This window comes from Micromys minutus, assembly GCF_963924665.1.
Source record: "Micromys minutus genome assembly, chromosome: 18".
In the NCBI taxonomy this organism is placed as follows: Eukaryota; Metazoa; Chordata; class Mammalia; order Rodentia; family Muridae; genus Micromys; species Micromys minutus.
The window spans coordinates 24,410,701-24,418,278 of record NC_137953.1 but is presented as its reverse complement, the minus strand read 5'-3'; positions in this window follow the sequence as shown (position 1 = coordinate 24,418,278).

Below are 7,578 nucleotides of genomic sequence, written 5' to 3'. Positions count from 1 at the left end.
TGAAGGACACCTGTGTTCTTTCCAGCTTCTGGCTATTATAAAAAGGGCTGTTATGAATGTTGTGGTGCATGTGTCTTTGTTATATGTGGGAGATTATCTGGGGTATATATATGCCCAGAAGTGGAATGACTGGGTCTTCAGGTAGTACTATGTCCAGTTGTCTGAGGAATCAGCAGACTGATTTCCAGAGTGGTTGTACCAATTTACAACCCCACCAGCAGTGGAGAAGTGTTTCTCTTTCTCTGCATCCTCGCCAGCATCTGCTATCATCGAATTTTTGTTCTTAGTCAATCTGACTGGTGTGAGGTGGAATCTCAGGGTTGTTTTGATTTGCATTTCCCTGATGGCTAATGATGTAAATGACTTCCTTAGATGCTTGTCAGTCATTCAATATTCCTCAGTTGAGAATGTTTTGTTTAGTTCTGTACCCCATTTTTTAATATGTTGTTTGATTCTCTGGTGTCTAACTTCTTGAGTTCTTTGTATACCTTGGATATTAGGCCTCTATCTGATGTGGAGTTGGTAAAGATCTTTTCCCAATCTGTTGGCTGCTGTTTTGTTTTCTTGACAGTGTTTTTAGCCTTACAGAATCTCCAATCTCATTAAGTCCCATTTGTGAATCTTTGACCGTAGAGCACGAGCCATTTGGTGTTCTGTTCAGGAAATTTTCTTCTGTGCTTATTTGTTTTAAGGTTTTCCCTACTTTCACTTCTATTAATTTCAGTGTACCTAGTTTAATGTGGAGATCATTGATCCCCTTTCAGTTGAGCTCTGTACAAGGTTATAAGAAAGTTCTATTTTCATTCTTCTGCTTGCTGAGTGCCAGTTGGACCAACATCATTTGTTGAAGAGGCTGTCCTTTTTCCATTGAATGTCTACAGCTCCTTTGTCAAAAATCAAGTGATTATATATGGGCTTATTTTAGGATCTTCTATTCTAACCCATTGGTCCATGTGCCTATCTCTGTACCAGTACCATGCAGTTCTTAGCAAAATTGCCTTCTAATATAGCTTGAGGTCAGGGATAGTGGTTTCTGCAGATATTTTCTTTTTGTTGAGAATGGATTTTGCTATTCTAGGTCTTTTGTTATTCCAGATGAAATGGCATATTGCTCTTTCCAACTCTATGAGGAATTGGGTAGAAATTTTGATGGGGATTGCATTGAATCTGTAGATTGTTCTTGGTACGATGGACATTTTTACAATGTTAATCCATCCAATCCATGAGCATGGGAGATCTTTCTATTTTATATGATCTTCCTCAATTTCTTTCTTTAGAGATTTGAATTTCTTGTCATACAGTTCCTTCACTTGCTTAGTTAGAGTCACACCAAAGTATTTCATATTGTTTGTCTCTCTTGTGATGGGTCCTTTTCCCTAATTTCTTTCTCCACATGTTTGTCCTTTGAGTACAGGAAGTCTACTGATTAGTTTGAGTCAATTTTATATCCAGCCACTTTGCAGAACTTGTTTATCAGCTGTAGAAGTTCTCTGGTGGAATTTTTGGGGTCACATAAGTACACTATCATGTCATTGGCAAACAGTGATGTTTTTACTTCTTCCTTTCCAATTTGTATCCATTTGATTTTGTTTTGCTGTCTAATTGATCTGGCCAGGACTTCCAGTACTATGTTGAATAGGTAGGGAGAGAGTGGTCAGCCTTGTCTCGTCCCTGATTTTAGTTGTAGTGCTGTTTATTTTGAAGTTGGCTGTTAGTTTGCTGTATATTGCTTTTACTATGTTTAGGTATGGGTCTTGGATTCCTGTACTTTCCAGGACTTTTAGCAAGAAGGGGTGTGGAATTTTGTCAAATGCTTTCTCAGCATCTAGTGAGATGACAATGTGTTGTTTTTCTTTGAGTTTGTTTATATTGTGTATTACACTGATGGATTTCCATATATTAAACTGTGCCTGTATCCCAAGAATGAAGCCTACTTGATCATGGTTAATGATTGTTTTGATGTATTCTTAGATTTGGTTTGCAAGTATTTTGTTGAGTAGTTTTGCATCAATATTCATAAGTGAGATTGGTCTGAAGTTCTCTTTCACTGAAGGGTCTTTATGTGGTTTAGGAATGAGGGTTATTGAGGCCTCAAAAAATGAGTTAGGTAATCTTCCATCTGACTATTTTTTGGAATACTTTGGAGAGTATTGGTATTATGTTGTCAATCGATTTCTGATAGAATTCCATCTGGACCTGGGACTATTTTGGTTGGGACGCTTTTGATTACTGCTTTTATTTTTTTAGGTGTTATGGGATTATCTAGATGGTTTACTTGGTCCTGGTTTAACTTTAGTATCTGGTTTCTGTCTAGGAATTCATCTATTTCCTCCAGATTTTTCTGCTTTGTTTAGTATAGGCTTTTGTAGTAGGATCTGATGATTTCTTGAATTTTCAGTTTCAGTTGTTATGTTTCCACTTTCATTTCTAATTTTGTTAAGTTGAATACTTTCTCTTTGCAGTCTAGATAGTCTGGCTAAGGTTTTATCAATTTTGTTATTTTTCTCAAAGAACCAGTTCTTGGTTTTGTTGATTCTTTGAATGGTTCTTTTTGTTTCTATTTGGTCTATTTCTGCTCTGAGTTTGATTATTTCTTACCGTTTACTCCTCTTGGTTGTATCTGCTTCCTTTTGTTCTAGAACTTTCAACTGTACTGTCAAGTTGCTAGTGTATGCTTTCTCCAGTTCCTTTTTGGAAGCACTTTGAACTATCAGTTTTCCTCTCAGTACTGCTTTCTTTGCATCCCACAGTTTTGGTTATGTTGTTTTTTCGTTTTCATCAAATTCTAGAATATTTTTAATTTCTTTATTTTTTCTTTGATCATGCTATCATTTAATAGAGCATTGTTTCATTTACATATGTATATGCCTTTTTGTTGTCTTTGTTGTTATTAAACACCAGCCTAGACCATGGTGATTTGATAGAATGCATGGGAGTATTTCAATTTTCTTATGTCTATTGAGGCTTGTTCTGTGAACAATTATATGGTCAATATTGGAGAAGGTGCCATGAGGTGCTGTGAAGAAGGTGTATTCTTTTGTTTTAGTGGATACGTTCTGTAGATATGTATTAATTTCAATTGGTTCATAACCTCTGCTAGTTTCACAGTGTCCTTGTTCAGTTTTTGTTTCCATGATCTGTCCAATGATGAGAGTGTGGTGTTGAGGTCTCCCACTATTATTGTGTGGGGTGCAATGTATTTTTTGTGTTTTAGTAGGGTTTCTTTTATGAATATGGATGCTCTTGTATTTGTAGCATATATGTTAAAGATTGAGCATTCTTCTTGCCAAATATTCCCTGTAGTGAGTAAAAAGTGTCCTTCCTTATCGTTTTTCATCAATTTTGATTGAAAATATACTTTATGCAATATTAGAATGGCCACTCCAGCTTGCTTCTTGGGGCCTTTTCTTTTGAAGCATTTTTTCCCAACCATTTACTCTGAGATAGTGTTTGTCTTTGTCTCTGAAATGAGTTTCCTGTATGCAGCAAAGTGTAGGATTCTGTTTATGTATCCAGTCTGATTGGCTATATTTTTTTATTGGGGAATTGAGTCCATTTGTGTTAACTGTTACTAAGGAATAGTGGTTGCTGTTTCCTGCTATATTTGCTTTTAGAGGTAAAATTGTGCCTCTGTGTCTTTCTTCTTTTGGTTTTCTTGCTTAGGTATTTTCTTCTTTTTTCTAGTTTCCCTCCTTGTACTGGGTTTTCCACCTATAATTCGTTGTAGTACTGGGTTTGTGTTCAGATACTGTGTAAATTTAGTTTTGTCTTGGAATATCTTTGTCTCTCAATCTATGGTAATTGAGAGTTTTGCTGGTTATAGCAGACTGAAACTTGTGTTCTCTTAGGGTCTGCATGATATTTGTCTAGGATCTTCTAGCTTTCATAGTCTCTGTTGAGAAGTCAGTTGTGATTCTGATTGGTCTGCCTTAATGTTACATGACCTTTTTCCCTTACTCCTTTTAGTATTTTTTCTTTGCTTTGGGCACTTGGCGTTTTGACTATTATGTGTCAGGAGGAATTTCTTTTCTGGTACACTCTATTTGGAGTTCTGTAAGCTTGTTTTATGCTCATGGTCATCTCATTCTTAAGGGTAAGAAAGTTTTTTTCTACAATATTTTGAAGATAATTTCTGTGCCTCTTAGTTTATATTCTTTGCCCTCTTCTATTCCTATTATCTTTAGGTTTGGTCTTCTCACTGTGTCCTGGATCTCCTGGACATTTTGTATTAGGAGCTTTTTGGCATTTGCGTCTTCTCTGACTGTTTTGTCTATGTTTTCAATGTTGTTTTTGGCTCCTGAGATTCTTTCTTCCATCTCTTGTAGTCTGTTGGAAATGCTTGCATCTGTGTCTACTTATTTCTTTTTTAGGATTTCTACTTCTTGGGTTGTCTCTTTTAGTGTTTTCTTTATTGTTCCCATTTTATATTCCTCCTTCAATTCCTTTATTTCTTTGGTTCTTTTTTCCTCTAGCTTTTTTATTTCTTTGAGTGTTTTTGTTGTTTCCTCTTTTAAAGGTGCTATTTCTTTAATCTTTTCCTCCTGTTCTTGTTTAAGGATCCCTCTCATCATTTTGAGGTCTGATTTTGATTCTGGGTTTTCTTTTTCTGGAGTGTCTGGCATTCCGCTGTTTGCTGTGATGGGAGAACTGGGTTCTGGTGTTGCCAGGTTGACTTGGTTTCCCCTGGGTGAGTTCTTTTGCTTTCCTTTTTCCATCTTTTTGGCTGTGTTTATATGTGGTTTTGTTGTCAGTTATTGGTTTGTGTCTCTCCTGTGTACCAGGCCTGTTTCCCTGGATTTCTGCTGTTCCTGGTGGCAAATGTCCTGAGCCTTTGTTCTGCATGCCAGGGCCCAATGGGTGGAAACCGAGGCCCTATGGCAGAGTTCTTGCTCCACTGAATCAATGAGGGGGGTATGGTTTCACTTTGCTCGGTCCAGACCTCTCTGTGCTCAGGCTACTCCAAGCACAGTCTCACCAGGCCTGTTTCCCTGGATCTCAGCTGTCTTAATATAGTCTCTTGATAGTATACCTCTCTCTGTTACTGGGACCAATTTGGTAGTCCCAGATATTCTCCTGTCTTATCCTCTCCATCTCTGGGACCACAAGTGTTTACCACCATCTTCCATTAATTTAACAATATAATACATTCTTTTTAGGTTTTCCACCTCCTCTTTTTTTTTGTTTGATACTTTTGCTTCAGTCCCCCTGAACCCCGCATCCATTTGTTCCCATTCATCCCATTATTTTCATCTTCTGTCAATGCAATATTGTGACAGGAAGCATTTGCGAACCCCTGAAACCAAAAAGGAGTCATTTTTTTTAAAACCTTAAAGAAATGTATTTGATAATTTCTGTATTTACATTTCAAATGTTATACCTTTCTCCCTCAATTTCCCTTCTACCTCACCCTGAACTTGTTTCCATGAAGTTGCTCAATCTCTTAATCACCCTCTCTCCCTCAGTGCCTTGACTGTTGATGATGTTGTTCTTCCCATGAGGGTGCAAATCTTTCAGCTATTTCAGTTCTTTCTCTAAATTGTTCACTGAGGTCACCAAGTTCAATCTGATATTTACCTGCAAGCATCCCCATCTGTATCTATATGACTCTGGGAGAACCTCTGAGGAGACATCCATGTCTGGTTCCTGCAAGAAAACACTTCTTGACATCAACAATAGTGCTTGGGTTTGCTGGCTGCAAATGGGGTTGTTCTTGATGTGAGGCTGTCTCTGCAGATTTTTTTCTTGAATCTTTGCTGCTCTATTTGGCCTCATATTTCCTCCCGTTTTGTTATCCCTTGTAAGAAGGACTGATACATCTGCATTCTGGTCTTTCTTCTTTTTGAGATTCATAAGTTCTGTGATGTTTTCTTGGGTATTCTGAGCTCTTTTTGCTTTTTCTTTCTTTTACTTTGGTGGGTAGACTAGTATCTGCTTATAAGTGAGTACATACTATGAGGTTTTTTTCTTTTTTTTTTTTTTTTTTTTGCGATTGGTTTACCCCACTCGGGATGATAGATTTAAGTGCCATCCATTTGCCTAGGAATTTCCTGTACTCATTGTTTTAGTAGCTGAGTATTTCTCCATTGTGTATATATACCATAATTTCTGAATCCATTCCTCTGTTAAAGGACATCTGGGTTCTTTCCAGCTTCAGGCTATTATAAATAGGCAGCTATGAACGTTGTTGAGAATTTGTCCTTCTTAGACATTGGAGCTACTTTATGGTATATGCCCAGGAGTGGTATAGCTGGATCCGCAGGTAGCACAGTGTCCAATTTTCTGAGAAACTGCCAGATTTCCAGAGTGGTTGCACCAGTTTACAATCCTACCAACATTGGAAGAGTGTTCCTCCTTTTCCACATCCTTGTCAGCATCTCTGTCACCTGAGGTTTTGATGTTAGCCATTCTGATTGGTTTAAGGTGAAATCTCATGGTTGTTTTGATTTGCATTTCCCTGATGATTAGGGGTGTTGAGAATTTCATTAGGTGTTTCTCAGCCACTAGATATTCCTCCATTGAGAAGTCTCTTTGTAGCTCTGTACCTCATTTTTAATAAGATATTTTGATTCTCTAAAGTATAGTTTCTTGAGTTCCTTGTATATTTTGGATACTTGCCTTCTATCAGAAATAGGATTAGTAATGATATTTTTCCAATCTGTTAGTTGCTGTTTTGTCCTTTTGACAGGGTCCTTGGCCTTACAGAATCTTTGCAATTTCATGAAGTCTCATTTGTCGATTCTTGATCTTAGAGAATAAGTTATTGTTGTGTTCAGAAAAATTCCTCCTGTGCCTGAGTGTTCTAACCTCTTCCATACTTTCTGTTATATTAGTTTCAGTGCACCTGGTTTTATGTGGAGGTCTTTGTTCCACCTGGACTTGTGCTTTGTGCAGTGTGGTAAGAAGGGGTCAATTTGCATTCTTTTACATGCTGACCACCAGTTGAACCAGCACCATTTGTTGAAGAGGCTGTCCCTTTTCCATTGAATATATTTAGCTCCTTTGTCAAATATCAAGTGACCATAGGTGTGTGGGTTCATATCTGGGTCTTTGATTCTATTCCATTGGTCTACCTGCTTGTCTCTGTACCAGTAGCTGGCAAATTTTATCAAATTGATCTGTAATTCAGCTTGAGGTCAGGGATGGTGATTCCCTCAGAAGTCATTTTATTGTTGTGATTGGTTTTTGCTATCCTGAGTTTTTTATTATTCCAAATAAATTTGCAAATTGCTCTTTCTACCTCTATGAAGAATTGAATTGGAATTTTGCTGGGGATTGCATTGAATTTGTAGATTGCCTAAGCAGAATGGCCATTTTTACAATGCCAATTCTTCCAATCCATGAGCCTGGGAGATCTTTCCATATTCTGGGATGTTCTTCAATTTCCTTCTTCAGAGGCTTGAAGTTCTTGTTATACAGATCTTTTACTTGCTTGGTTAGGGTCATACCAAGATATTTTATATTCTTTGTGGCTATCATGAACGGTGTAGATTCTCTAAGTTTTTTCTCAGCCTCTTTTTCCTTTAAATAGAGGAAGACTACTGATTTGTTTGAGTTAATTTTATATCCAGCCACTTCGCT